The 13153-nt window shown below is 47.8% G+C and overlaps 1 protein-coding gene and 1 non-coding gene across 2 annotated transcripts in view; one reads left to right on the top strand and one right to left on the bottom strand.

Moving 5' to 3' along the window:
• Positions 1-13153, bottom strand: part of LOC109573181 (acid-sensing ion channel 2) — a 296000-nt gene that overhangs the window by 153382 nt on the left and 129465 nt on the right. The window lies entirely within an intron of this gene.
• On the top strand, positions 9960-10031 carry TRNAK-UUU (transfer RNA lysine (anticodon UUU)). The gene has a single exon. It is a non-coding gene; the product is annotated as a tRNA-Lys (tRNA).

Here is a 13153-nt window from a genome sequence, read left to right as displayed (position 1 = left end):
CAACTCATCAGGGGATGTCAGATTTCACTAAAGCTTTAGAGATGACAGCGATTTGTTTGTTTCCTCCGAAGAGCTCAAGAAAGAGGCAGAATTTGACTTGCTCTGATGAAAAGAGCATCATTTGGTAACAGACTGGAATCACAGCATCACAGTATCTTACGGCTGAAGGGAGAGGAGTGCCTGTCTCCCAGGCAGGTTGTGGAGGACTAAGTGAGCCGATGCCTACAAAGATTCCCATGGAGTTAGGCACATAGTAGGTGCGCACTGCCTGATCACATGATCCAGCTCCAAGCATCAGTCTGGCACGTGACACTTAACATGTCCCAAACACATTTGCCATCTGCATCTCCGCCTTCACCAGCCCTGATGCCATTGAATCAGCCTCTCCTCCTTCCGTCATTTCTCTTGGTTGTACTTCTGCACACAAATGGCAAGTCAGCCATAACCGAAGCCTGAGAGGTAGATGGGACTCCTTTAAAAAAAAATTTTTTTTTTTAATTTTATTTTTGGTTACACTAGATCTTTGTTGCTGTGCATGGGCTTTCTCTAGTTGCCATGAGGTGGGGGTTACACTTGGGCATCTCACTGCGGTGGCTTCTCTGGGTGGAGAGTTCAAGCTCTAGGTGTGTGGGTTTCAGTACTTGCAGCCCACCGGGGCCCTGTAGTTGCAGCTCACGGGCTCTAGAGTGTGGGCTCAATAGTTGTGCTGTAGGGGCTTTGTTGCCCTGTGGCATGTCCAATCTTCCCAGACCAGGGATCGAACTGGTGTCCCCTGCACTGGCAGGCAGATTCTTAACCACCGAACCACCAGGGAAGCTTGGGGACTCCTCTCTTGACCTCTGGAGTCACTTAGCAAGCTACAGGGCTTCCTCCCACAGTGGCTCCCAATTCTGCTTCTAGCTTCTGAGCACCACGACCATCGCCCTAGTTGAGTTCCTTGTAATTTCTCCCTGGACCATTGCCACAGTCTCAGCATTGTCCCCCATCTCCCACTTCCAGTTTTTGCATCTCTTCTCTCCAAACACTGCTACTTATGAAGCCAAATGGATTTTTCCAAAGGTACCTTGGCTCTCACTCCTGGATTCAAAAATCTTAAATGTCTCCCCACTGCCTTCTGCGTTAGATACAAACTCCTCACTCTGGTGTTTAAGCTCTTACTCCATAGGGTTTTGGGCTGAGCTCTCACAGCCTTCTTTTGGCATCTCTCCTGGATAAATGCTGTGCTCTGCAAAACCAGATCATCTACCATTTCCCAAACAAGGATTTTCTGGCCCATTTGCCCACCTCCAAGCCCTCTGCCTGACACGTCTTCCTCAATCTCTATGTGTGCAAGTCCAACTCATCCTCTGGGGCCCTTTGAATGCCATTTCCTAGAGGAAGAAGTCCTTCTCATCTCCAACCAGATGTTATCACTATTTACCTATGAATAGCAGAACACGATGGCTCAGACCTCTCCTGAGACTCTTCCCCTGATGCACCCTGCATGATGGATGTTTGTAGACAGGTCCTATGTCCCATAAAGCACAGGGATGGAACTCAGTTCTTTTGAATGTGCTATAGTGCTGAGCAGGGCTGTCTACACTATAGACACAATGTGAGTGCCAGCTGGAAAATGAGATTTCCCATTGAGTGGGTGGGTCATCTGAATCCTTCTCCATCCTCCCTGGGTCAAGCTTGTGCTATCTACTGTTCAAAGAGGGAGACTTCCTGGAACCTGCAAGCTCTTGAACTTCTCAGTCTGTCTGTGCTTTGTACCTAGTCCTGTCCGACTCTTTACTACCCCGTGGACTGTAGCCCGTCAGGCTCCTCTGTCTATGTGATTTTCTAGGCAGAAATACTGGAGTGGGTTGCCGTTTCCTTCTCTGGGGATCTTCCCGACCCAGGGATTGAATAGGTGTCTCCTGCATTGGCAGGTGGATTTTACTACTGAGCCAGCTGGGAAGCCCTTGGTACTGATTAGCGGTTGTAGATGTTACCAAGTTGCCAAGCTCTGAGGACCTTGAGACCTTATCCTTTCTAATTCCCTCATTTCACAGAAGAAGAAACTGAGGTACAGAGAGCGGAAGTTACTTATCTAGGGTAAGGCTGGGCTGGGACTGGAATCTTAGTGACTTAGTCAGAGGTATTTCTAGCTAAATGGACTGATTCATTCCTTTATTTATTCCTCTGTTCAACTTCCTTCACTGAGCATCAGATACCTGCCAGGTACTGCAGGAGGTCCTGAGGACTCAGAGATAAGAAAGAGTCCCTGCCCTGAAGGGACTCACAGTCTGGTTGGGTGGAAGGGATGGATATGGCAATAGGCAAGGAGAGAGGGGGTGATGGGAGAACAGAGGTGGGCCCCTCACCCAGCCTTGGCCAGTGGTGAAGACGGTGTCTTCCATCTTCAAAGATGGTGGTTCTGCAGCGACCACACACACCCAGCTCCCACCCCCACCCAGGTCCCACCCCCCACCTCCAGGGATGATCAGCTTCTGCTGTGTCTCTTCCTTCCAAATCCTCTCCCACAGTCTGTGATGCTGAGACAGTGTTTGATTGAAGCAATGAAATGGAGAAAGATGCTTTACATCACCCCAAGATCTGCTGTAAAGATTCAATTAGACAAGGCATATAAACCACTTAGCTTAGGGCCTTGCAGACAGCGAACCCTCATTCAAAGTTAACTATTATTATCACAAATAAGAAACCAGAGGCTCAGGGAGGTTACATAATGGACCCAGAATAACACAGCTAGTAAGCAGGGGAGCTGGGCTTTGAAGCCAAGCCTGTCTGCCTTCAAAGCTCTTCTCTTTCCAAAACGCCACCCGGACTTAGAGAACCCAAGTGTCTCTTGTGCTCCTCCAGCTGATGGAGATGATCCCAGGAAGCCCTGGGGTCAGAGAACCCATGCTGTGTCCCAAGTGAGTGTCTTTTCACACACTCAGAAAGAAGGCTCCTGGACACCACTGAAGAAGCATAATACATAACAATATGTGCAGAAAGAATAATTTCTGCAGGCTTGAGTGGGCCTCTTGGTGCCCTTTTGTACCAGGAAATGCACAAGACCCCCAAGATGAGTCAATCCACTTCAGAGCCAATCTTGTCCTGTGCTAGGAAGGCAATGGAGGAGAGAGAGCTTTCTGGAAGCTAATAATATGGAACTGACAAAGAAGACCATACTCCCAGCAGCGCTGGAAACATGCACAGTCATTACGTGGTAATGTGGGAGCCCTTCCAAGAGGACCAAGTGTAGCCAAGACATCCTTTTGGTACATTCTTCCTCTAGTTTTATTCACCTAAAAAAATTTTTTTTCGTATAAATGACCGGCAGGGTGATTTAAATCTAATGGGGGAAGTGGGTGAGCCAAATGGCAGGACCCTGATTTAGAAGACTCAGTACGCAGAAGTCTAGATATCTGGAACCCATCGGAGGTTGCTTCTGTCATAAAAAGATTCATCTCTAAATTACCTACAAGTAGGAAATGGCTTCCCATTGTCATTTGAAAAGCAGAATACTATTTGACTAGGAGATGGGGGAGCATAAGTTCGAAAAATTAAAGGCACAAGTAGGAAAAATCTGTCAACTGAAAGTCCTTTAGGACAGCTCTCCAAATGCAGACAGGAGGGAAAGGGACCTCAGTCCTTTAAGACTTTGTTTTTGTAGCATTGCCTGTCTCCTGTCACGCAGGTTCCACCAAGGCAATTGTCTGCATGTTTGTGTAGCTCTCACATACACATTACAAGAGGCCCTGTGTTTCCTGTACCCCCACCCCTCAAAAAACAAACACAAAATACATCCAGGAATCCAACAGAAGAGCTTAAGAACTTCCTGCCTGAAAGAATTCAAAGATCTCACAGATCATAATGGACTCAAGATCAGATGGCTCAATCATCATACACCTTTCTATAATGTTGGTGTCAAATATTTACCCCATTTTCGCTGTGATGGGGAGCCCTCTACTTCCTAAGGCAACCCATCCCACTCTGCACAGCCCTGACCAATTGGGAGTTGTTGGTGATGAGCCCAACACATGGAGCACCATCCACTTGATCTGGGTTTCTAGGTTTTCCCTCTTCCACTCCACAGGACTTCAGATGTGTGACTTTATAGGTCCCAACCAACATACCCAAGAGTCAAGGCTAGCTCTGGCTCCATAAAGGCCAGCATTTAAATGCCCAGGAAGGCATCAAGTCTTTTAACACACAGGTATGGTTTGATGTATCATCTCTGAGCCTGAGGGGCAGCAAGATGGTGCCAGGTTTTGAAAACCCCAAGTTTTTCATCTTATTCTGCTCCTGGTTCTCTCTAACAGCCAGCAAAAACGAACATCTTTTTTCCTACCTAGGAAATTTCACTGAAGCCATGGTTTGTGTTGCCTAGCACATTTCTGTCACTAGTTCAAATGTCTTCTCAGGACTCCAGATCTGGAAGTCCCACTGCTTATTCCATATCGTGTTTCAGTACTTTTAGAGGCTCTTCCAACTCAGTACATTCAACTCAGTAATGCCTCGAATAAGACAGAATTCTCAGATTTCAATCCTTATTATTATTATTATTTTTTTTCCTGTCAACACATGGCTGGAAATTCAGAAAAAAAAAATGGTTTGCAGCTTGTGTGCGACCTGGTTGTAGAAGACAGATGTCAGCCCAGTGGTTCAAAGCCTGGCTTAGAGCAGGGCAGACCTGGGTTCTAAGTCACTTAGTAGCCATGAGATCTTGGGCAAATGCCTTATTTTTCTCAAGTATCAGTTCTCTCAATGGGAAAATGGGGTGGGGGAGGAGAAGCATAACATCTTCCTTCCAGGGCGGCTGTGAGGCTTAAAGGAGAAAAGCTCAGCAAAGCTGGCAGCACCATGCCTAACACAAAATAAAGACATCATCTATGCTACTCTTTTTCCTCCCTCTTGGCCTCTGATGGCTAATTCCTGAGTCCCAGACAACCCGGTGATGAAACCGTTGACAGGCTAGCTGCTCCATTAGCCTGGTGGAAGTAGAGACTTCAGAGTCCCTCCCTTGCCTCGGGCGTCTGCTCTGGAGGCTTCAGGAAACCAGATGTGTTCCCTTCTGGGGACTCAGAAAATTTTGAAGGAAAATTGGCTGAAAGAACATAGGCAGACTTCTCAGGACCTACACATTTAGAAAAGCTCAACAAGTTCTGAAAATCAGATCCACGTGTCAATACATTCCTTCACACATTTGTCAAAAATCCACCATCATGTACTCTGGAAGAGGCACTGTCTTGGTGGGACCAAGACTCATGAGCTGGGCCCTGCTTTTGAAGTGCTGCCGTCTTAGTGGGGGTGTGAAGGGCTCGATGGCTTTGTGCCGCTGGGCAGTCAGTGGGCCTCTCCACAGTCTTCTCCTCCCAGGCATGTGGTAGGGTAGGGCTGCACGCCCCTGCACTGTGACTTTTGGTCACACGGAGATGGAGTCTGGATCCCTGAGTGACCTGCTGTGGAGCCACACTGGACACAAAACATGAGCCAGAAACCAGATTATGTTGCGTTAAGCCACCAAGATTCGGGGGTTGTTTCTTACCAACCATAATCCAGCCCATTCTTCCTGATGCAGCCACCAAGCTCCATACCAACCCCAGTGTCTTTATCATAATGAACAAATTCTCCCCGCTGCCTGACTCCCCCACACCCACAGAAAATGGAGCTTCTGAATCTCCCTGGTGGTCCAGTTGTTAAGAATCCACCTGCCAATGCAGGCAACACAGGTTCAATCCCTGGTCCTGGAAGATCCCACATGCAGTGAGGCAGCTAAGGCTGTGAGCCAGCACTACTGAAGCCTGCATTCCCTAGAGCCTGTGCTCTGCAACGAGAGAAGCCACAGCAAGAAGAAGCCCATGCACCACAATGAGAGAGTAGTCCCTGCTCGCTGCAGCTAGAGAAAGCCTGTGCGAAGCCACGAAGACCCAGTGCAGCCCAAAATAAATAAATTAAAAAATTTTTTTAATTAAAAAGGAAATTTTACAAACAATGAGCTTCCTTTATCAGAATTTAAACCCCTGAGCAATTAAGATGTTGTAAATTGAAGAGTTCTTTCCAATGAATAAAATTCCTCTTATTTCTAATGAATATGAGATGGCTTACATGAAGCTAAGTACTCCAGTGATTATAAAATCGCCACCATAGAACATCAACATTTCTTCTTTTACTGTTTAAGTGGCCTATTAAATTGATACTGATTAGGCATTTTTCTTTCTCAAATTCTTTCTCTCTGACACTGATCTTTTGCATCATTTTTAACCCATGGTCTGATCTGGGCTGAAATGCTTTTTTCCTCCCGATCTGTTTAGGGGGCATTTCTAGGCACTTCTTCCAAGCTGCTGGCAAAAAGCAATTTCTGTGCATCTTTTAGGTCCCCCAATTTCCAAACACTGTCCTGAGTTAATGTCACTTTATTTTCAAAAGCACTCCTTTCCTCTTGACTGTTCCTAAGTGGTTTTGCCTCTGTATGACCATAGAGATAAAAGAATTCACAGATAGAAAGAAAAGGCCCTTCCCCTTCTTTTGAAACTAGAAAGCCTAGCCGTGTGGAGCCTGTGGCAGGCTGAAATGACTTCACGTGGCTCCCACATACAGAATGAGGAAGCGCTACTATATTGAAGAAGCCGCCCTTTTGATCTATAAACGCTTTCTCATTAATTCATCAGGTCTGGTTGCTGCCACTGACCTGGCGTCTGCGGACTCCATTCTGTGCCCCGAGTCTGCACGCCACCCTCACCTCTTCCCCGGATGGCTACCTTTTGCTCCTGACTAGTCTTGGTCCTCTGCATCTTGCTTTTCCAATGAGCTCTCTATCTTGTAGCCAAGAGTCAGCTTTCTAAAATACAAATCTGCATTTTTCAATGCCTTGACTCAAAAGCCCTCCCCACTGTTTTCTGGAAAAAGACCAATTTTGGCATCCCTGTATGATCCTGTCCCTGATCATGCCTCCAGCCTGTCTCTCTGACTCTCCTACTGTGTGCTGAGCAAGCTGGGAGCCCCAGAAAGGTGCCGTATTCTTGCCTCCTGGCCTTCGCACCGGCTGTTTCCCCTTCCTAGAATGCGCTTTATCTCTCCTTCTCTAGCTAACATTCATTCATCCTTCAGATCTCTGTTTCTCCTCTGAGCTGCCTCCATTTTTAAGAAAATGTTTCTAGCCATGTGGTGTGCTGGATATTAATTCTTTGACTAGGGATTGTGCCACCTGCAGCGGAAGCATGGCGTCTTAACCACTGGACCGCTAGGGAAGTCCCTGAGAGGTCTCCATTTTTTAACTTTTCAGGTTGGCAGCCTGTGAGCTTTCCTCTAGTGCGGTCACAGTTTCCACATCATGTTGAAACTGGTCACTTGTCGGTCTCCCCCATTAGATTATGAGCTCATTGAGGGCAGGTTGTATATCTCCTTTCTCTTCATACCTCCAGAGCCTGGTGCAGAGGGGGCTCAATAAGGATTTCTTGAATGTGGGTGACTGCTGCTGCTGCTAAGTCACTTCAGTTGTGTCCGACTCTGTGAGACCCCATAGACAGCAGCCTGCCAGGCTCCCCTGTCCCTGGGATTCTCCAGGCAAGAACACTGGAGTGGATTGCCATTTCCTTCTCCAATGCATGAAAGTGAAAAGTGAAAGTGAAGTCGCTCAGTCGTGTCCGACTCCTAGCGACCCCGTGAACTGCAGCCTACCAGGCTCCTCCGTCCATGGGATTTTCCAGGCAAGAGTACTAGAGTGGGGTGCCATTGCCTTCTCCGGAATGTGAGTGAAAGAACCTATTATTTCATTTGATCATGATGACCATTTAGGAGTGTAGGCAGAGCAAGACTTATCTCCAATTTCACAGGTGAGGGAACCGAGGCTCAGAGACACATGGCCTGCTCTGACTTGCTGTGATGCAGTTATCATCCATCAGTTGATGGGTGGGTGGTGCTGGCAGTGGTGTGACTGGAGGAATCCATGTCTGGGAATCTGGTGATGGTGGAGGCCGGAGTCAGGGCTTAAGACCATTCTCTCACTCACTCACTCAGCGAACACATCCTGATCACCTACTGTGTATCAAGCATTGTGCTAGCCAGGACCCTGGCCTCCGAGTGGGCACAGCCCAGGCCTCTGCAGACTAGTCTAGTTTCCAACCTTATTCTAATCACAAGAACCTGGTCAGAGCTGGGACTTTCCCTCCAGAAAAAGATGAACCTAGGTGCATGCGTGTGTGTGCACACACACACACGTTCTGTGTACATTTCAGGGTGTCTGAATTCCCCTGAAACTTACCTGTGGGCCCTCGGTTAAGAGTCCCTAGTTTAGATGAGAAGACAAGCATGGAAACAGTTATGTGATATGAAACACGGGGCTGAGAAATTAGAAGTTCCACCCTTAATGGGACAAAGGAACTAGAGAAGACTGGGCATGTCACTCACTTGACATGAGTTTTACTGAGCACCTACTATGTGTCAGGAGCTGCGCTGAACACCAGGGACAGATGGTGAATAAGACCGTAGAATCCCTATTCTCTGGCTCTTACAGTCCAGTTGACCAGGCAGTGGCATTTGAACTGAGCCTTAAGTTCAGGAAAGGAGATGGGGGAGGGCAGTCCAGGCAGAGTGAGACCAGTCTGAGATCTGGGAGGACAGGCAGACAGGCACCACCCCCTTCTCTGATGCTCCCCACCAACTAGAGGTGAGATGAGTTTCCAGCGCTCACTCTGGAAGATGACACAGCCCAGCAGGGGATAGCGCCATGGAGGGCTGGGAGACTGCGTGCATGCATGTGCGCTTTGCGCACGCACAGACACGCATGAGCCGATCAGCTCGTTGTCACCGTGGACCACGCTTCCCTCTGGCCTCCCTGCAGTAGCACCCACAGCCCGCACCTGGGATTGCCATGCCCGAGACACCACTGAGGTTGCTTCCCTGATCTCGGCCCCGAACCCCGGGAGAGAGCTTTCTCTTATTTCTTTCCTCACCTTGGTCAGAATTTCAGGTGCATGAGAAATAGAAGCTCACGGGCAGCTTGGATACTAATGGGTCCCTGCAGCCGAGCGCAGTCCGCAAAGCACCAGCGCCTTGGTGCACAGCCATCCATGCAGGCGGCAGGGGACCCCAGCGCGCAGCTGTCCGCTCGGGTACCTCTTCTTCAGCCTCAGTGCTAGTTTTCCACCTCAAGACCGCTTGGCTTTAATGGAAGGAAACCAGTTCCTGCCTTCCTTTTAGTTTCTTGGCACGTATAATGCCCCCAGTGATATTTTTGGCGGATGCGTAGCTGGCAGTTAGAGGACGTTTTGTAACTACCACAAAACAACCGTTAAGTACCAAAAAATAAAAAGAGTTTTTCTTTTTGGATCACGAAAGAATACAGACACGTCTGGCTTTGTAAAATTACTGTCAGTCAGTGGGCATATGGGTTCCTGAAAAGTTGGGCAGAAATCACAATATTGTGGAAAGCATCCTCGAAAAGCATCCCACTCTACCTGGCAAGGCCCGTACTCCTCCTTCGGATCCTGCCTAAATGGCTCCTTCTTTAGAAAGTCTTTTCTGGATCCCCTCCAGTGGAAAGAACAGATTTTTGTTGCATCTCTACCATGTGCCACTGTCTGAGCGACATTATATGTTATCGCAAACCATCCTCTCTACAACCCCAGAGATGGTAGCTGTGCTGTATTACAGGTGAAGAAAGGAAGGCTGCGAAGTGAAGAGGCTTGTACGGGTTTTCAAAGCTCATAGGTGATGCAGCCAGAGGCTGAAACCCGGACTGAACTGATGCTAAAACTCATGCTCTGTTCAAACAGCTGCTGAGTTAGTTCTTCTGCTTGGAAGCTCCTTCCCTTCTGACTTTGATCATAAGTCACATCCACTTTAAGCATTTGTTGACCGGTTCTTTCTTTCCATTTGGTGGGGCTCTGATGCAGGTATCATCATGGCCTTCTTAGGGTCTAGTTTTCTTCTCCCATAGGAGGAATGCAGGGAGTATTTGTGGAATGAAAGTAGGAATTGGTGGGTATTCCCTGATGGTCCAGTGGTTAGGACTTGGCACTTTTACTGCCAGGGCCCAGGTTTGATCCCTGGTTGAGGAACTAAGATCCCACAAGCTGCATGGTACAGCAAAAAGAAAAAAAAAAGTAGGAATTGATTATAGATTTCCTCAGAGATAGCTAATCTGCAACAATTTTCAGTGTATCTGTAACTCTTTCCTAGATTTCCTTGTTTGCCTCCCGTGGCTTTCTAGATAAAGAATAAGGCCAGGCTCCTCTGTCGATGGGATTCTCCAGGCAAGAATACTGGAGTGGGTTGCCATTCCCTTCTCCAGGAGATCTCCCTGACCCAGGGATTGAACCTGTGTTTCCTGCACTGCAGGAGAATTCTTTACTGTCTGAGCTACCAGGGAAGCCCAAGTAATAAGGCCACCTCTGCTTTAAGAAGCCTAGCCTCCCCTCACATTCTCCGAGGAGTAAACATATTCTGGAAAAGAATGGCCAGAAAACTATTTAAAGGTTGACTATAAGATCTTGACCTGAAATCCCCATTCACTGAAAACAGGACTTGGCTAACAATAGTTCTACTAATTTCCAACTTTCAGAAACATCACTTGAGACCACTGAGCAGTAGACCAACATACAAATGCCCTCAACATACAAAATGCCCTTGCTTCTTCTCTTGTTCCCCCATCACCATCCTCGCTATTCAGTCTTGGTCCTCCATCTTGGTAGGCATTCTCCATATAGTGACTTTTTGCCATCGCCCAGGGTGGGAAGATGAAACAAGAAGTTTAGGCAGAAGCAAGGATGCTTCTGATTGTCAGGCTTCAGCATCCAGCCCATCCCAAGCCTTTCAATGGATCTACTCACAATAATAACTGTGTTAGGAGTAATTGCCAATATTCATTGAGTACCTTTTATATGCCAGGCACTAAGTAGTTTCTGGGCTTCCCTGGTGGCTCAGACAGTAAAGAGACGCAGGTTCAATTCCTGAGTTGGGAAGATCCCTTGGAGAAGGGAATGGTACCCACTCCAGTATTCATGCCTGGAGAATTCCACAGACAGAGAAGCCTGGCAGGCTATAGTTCATGCGGTGGCAAAGAGACAGACCTAACTGGAGTGACAGCACTCAGGCAATCTCTGCAAACTTCATTTCATGAGTAAGGTAATGGAAGCTAAGCCGTTAGGAGATTTTGCCTTAGTCACAGAGCTACAAAATGGTTGAGGTTGTATTTGAATCCAAGCAGGATATCTGACTCCAGAATTGCAAGTGTAACTACTTTGTATCAACACTTTACCTTGGAGCATCCCAGCATCACCCACCCCCTCCAACCACCTCTTAGTCACCCAACTGTTTTGCCCAGTGCTCTTCGCCCTGGTCCTTATTTCAGCTTTACCTTTGGCACAGGCTGAGAAATGCTTTTCTGTTTGTCTTAGAGGCTCTCTTTCAGAATCTGGTTGTACTTTTGCTTGAGAACTACACACTGCGTTTCTGGATAACAGACCCCACCCCCAGCACCATGTCTCCATCAGGAGAGGGTGATCAGACTCCACCTGTCAAGGAAGCAAGATTCTCTGGCATGCAGCCAGTTTTCCTAACGAGGTGCACTTCTCTTGCAAAAGGTAGTTTGCTAGCTATATTGTTAGCCTCCAGAGCTCAGTGAAGTCCCCCGTCTATCCCAGGTCTCACAAAGGAGGAGGCGGGGAGCACTGTCTGAGTGACAGTGACCAGGTGGGAGGTGGAGAGCATTACCCTGCATTCATTCCTGCCGGGTCCCTCCCCTCGGCTAGACCCTCTGTTCCCAGCACGCTCTGAACAAAGGCAGTACGTCTTGAAGAAATTCAACATCCCTTCCCGGGATCGGGTGCTGGCCAAGTGGGCGGAGGGAATGGTTTCATTTGAAATCTCCCTTCATTCCCCCATCTCGCTCTCTGTCTACTGGTCCAGGAATCACAAGTCTTTGGCAGTGATTTCAGGCTGGCTGATTTTTCATGGAAAATTTCTATTGGAAACCATGATGGGGAGGACTCATTCAGCTATTTGGGGGACCCTATGATGTTTAGAAACTGTGCTTCTTTTAAGTCTTTATTGAATTTGTTACAGTATTGCTTCTTTTTGTTTATGTTCTGGTTTTTTGGGCTTGCAGCATGTGGAATCTTAATTCCTAGACCAGGAATGGAACCCATGCCCTGAGCACTGGAAGGCCAACTCTTAGACAATGGACCGCTAGGAAAGCCCCTAGAAATCATGCTTCTTGAAGCCCCCGACTCTTGGCCAGAATCCCATCTCCAGACGACATCCAGGCATATTCCCTGAGCCCTTGTGTGGGGAGTTGTGTGAAGCGACCAGCCTGCAGGCTCACATGGTCATGCGGCACTGGGGACCCTACCAGGCAAGTCTGATTGGCTAAATGCTCTGCTCCTTCTGGTCTCTGTGGGCGAACTGTGAGGTCGCCAGGGCGTGCCCTGTTTCACATCTGGATATACTTTAGCAATGCAGAGCCTCTTTGGGGAGTTTTGGTTGACTGAGGAAAAAAGACAAATCCCTTTGTTGGCAAGCATCTGGCCAATTCATAGACTATTAGGAGCTGGAAGAGACTTCACTGGGGCTCAGTGGTAGAGAATCCACCTGCTGATGCAGGAGACATGAGTTCGATCCCTGATCTGGGAAGATTCCACATGTTTCAGGGCAACTAAGCCCGTGTGCCGCAAGTACTGAGCCTGAGCTCTAAACCCCGGGAGCCAAAACTACTGAGCCCGTGTACCGCAACTCCTGAGCCCGCATGCCCTAGAGCCTGTGCTCTGCAACAAGAGAAGCCACCGCAATGAGAAGCACCCCCATCACAACCAGAGAGTGGTCCCACTCGCCGCAACTAGAGAAAAGCCTGCACAGCCATGAAGACCCAGTGCGGTCAAAAATAATAAATAGTTATTTTAAAAAACTAAAAAAAAGGAGAGACTTCACTGGGACTACTAGTAGCCAGAGGTCATCTGCATCACAATGCCAGGCAACCCAGCAGAAGCTGAATTCTGACCTCTGACCCAACACACAGCAGCAGAGAGCTCTCGGATAAGTCATTTATTTTGTCAGCACTTTGGTTCCATTGTCTGTAAAATAGGGCTAATACTAACAGCTGACACTGAGAGAGCTACTTACTGTACCACTCTTTATATAGATAAGATCATTACTGCCTTTCAACGACCCTATTGTGTTAGTTTCC

The sequence above is a fragment of the Bos indicus genome, chromosome 19 (assembly GCF_029378745.1).
Source record: "Bos indicus isolate NIAB-ARS_2022 breed Sahiwal x Tharparkar chromosome 19, NIAB-ARS_B.indTharparkar_mat_pri_1.0, whole genome shotgun sequence".
NCBI lineage: Eukaryota > Metazoa > Chordata > Mammalia > Artiodactyla > Bovidae > Bos > Bos indicus.
The sequence above is the reverse complement of the archived record's forward strand: the minus strand, read 5'-3'. Positions and strand labels throughout refer to the sequence as shown.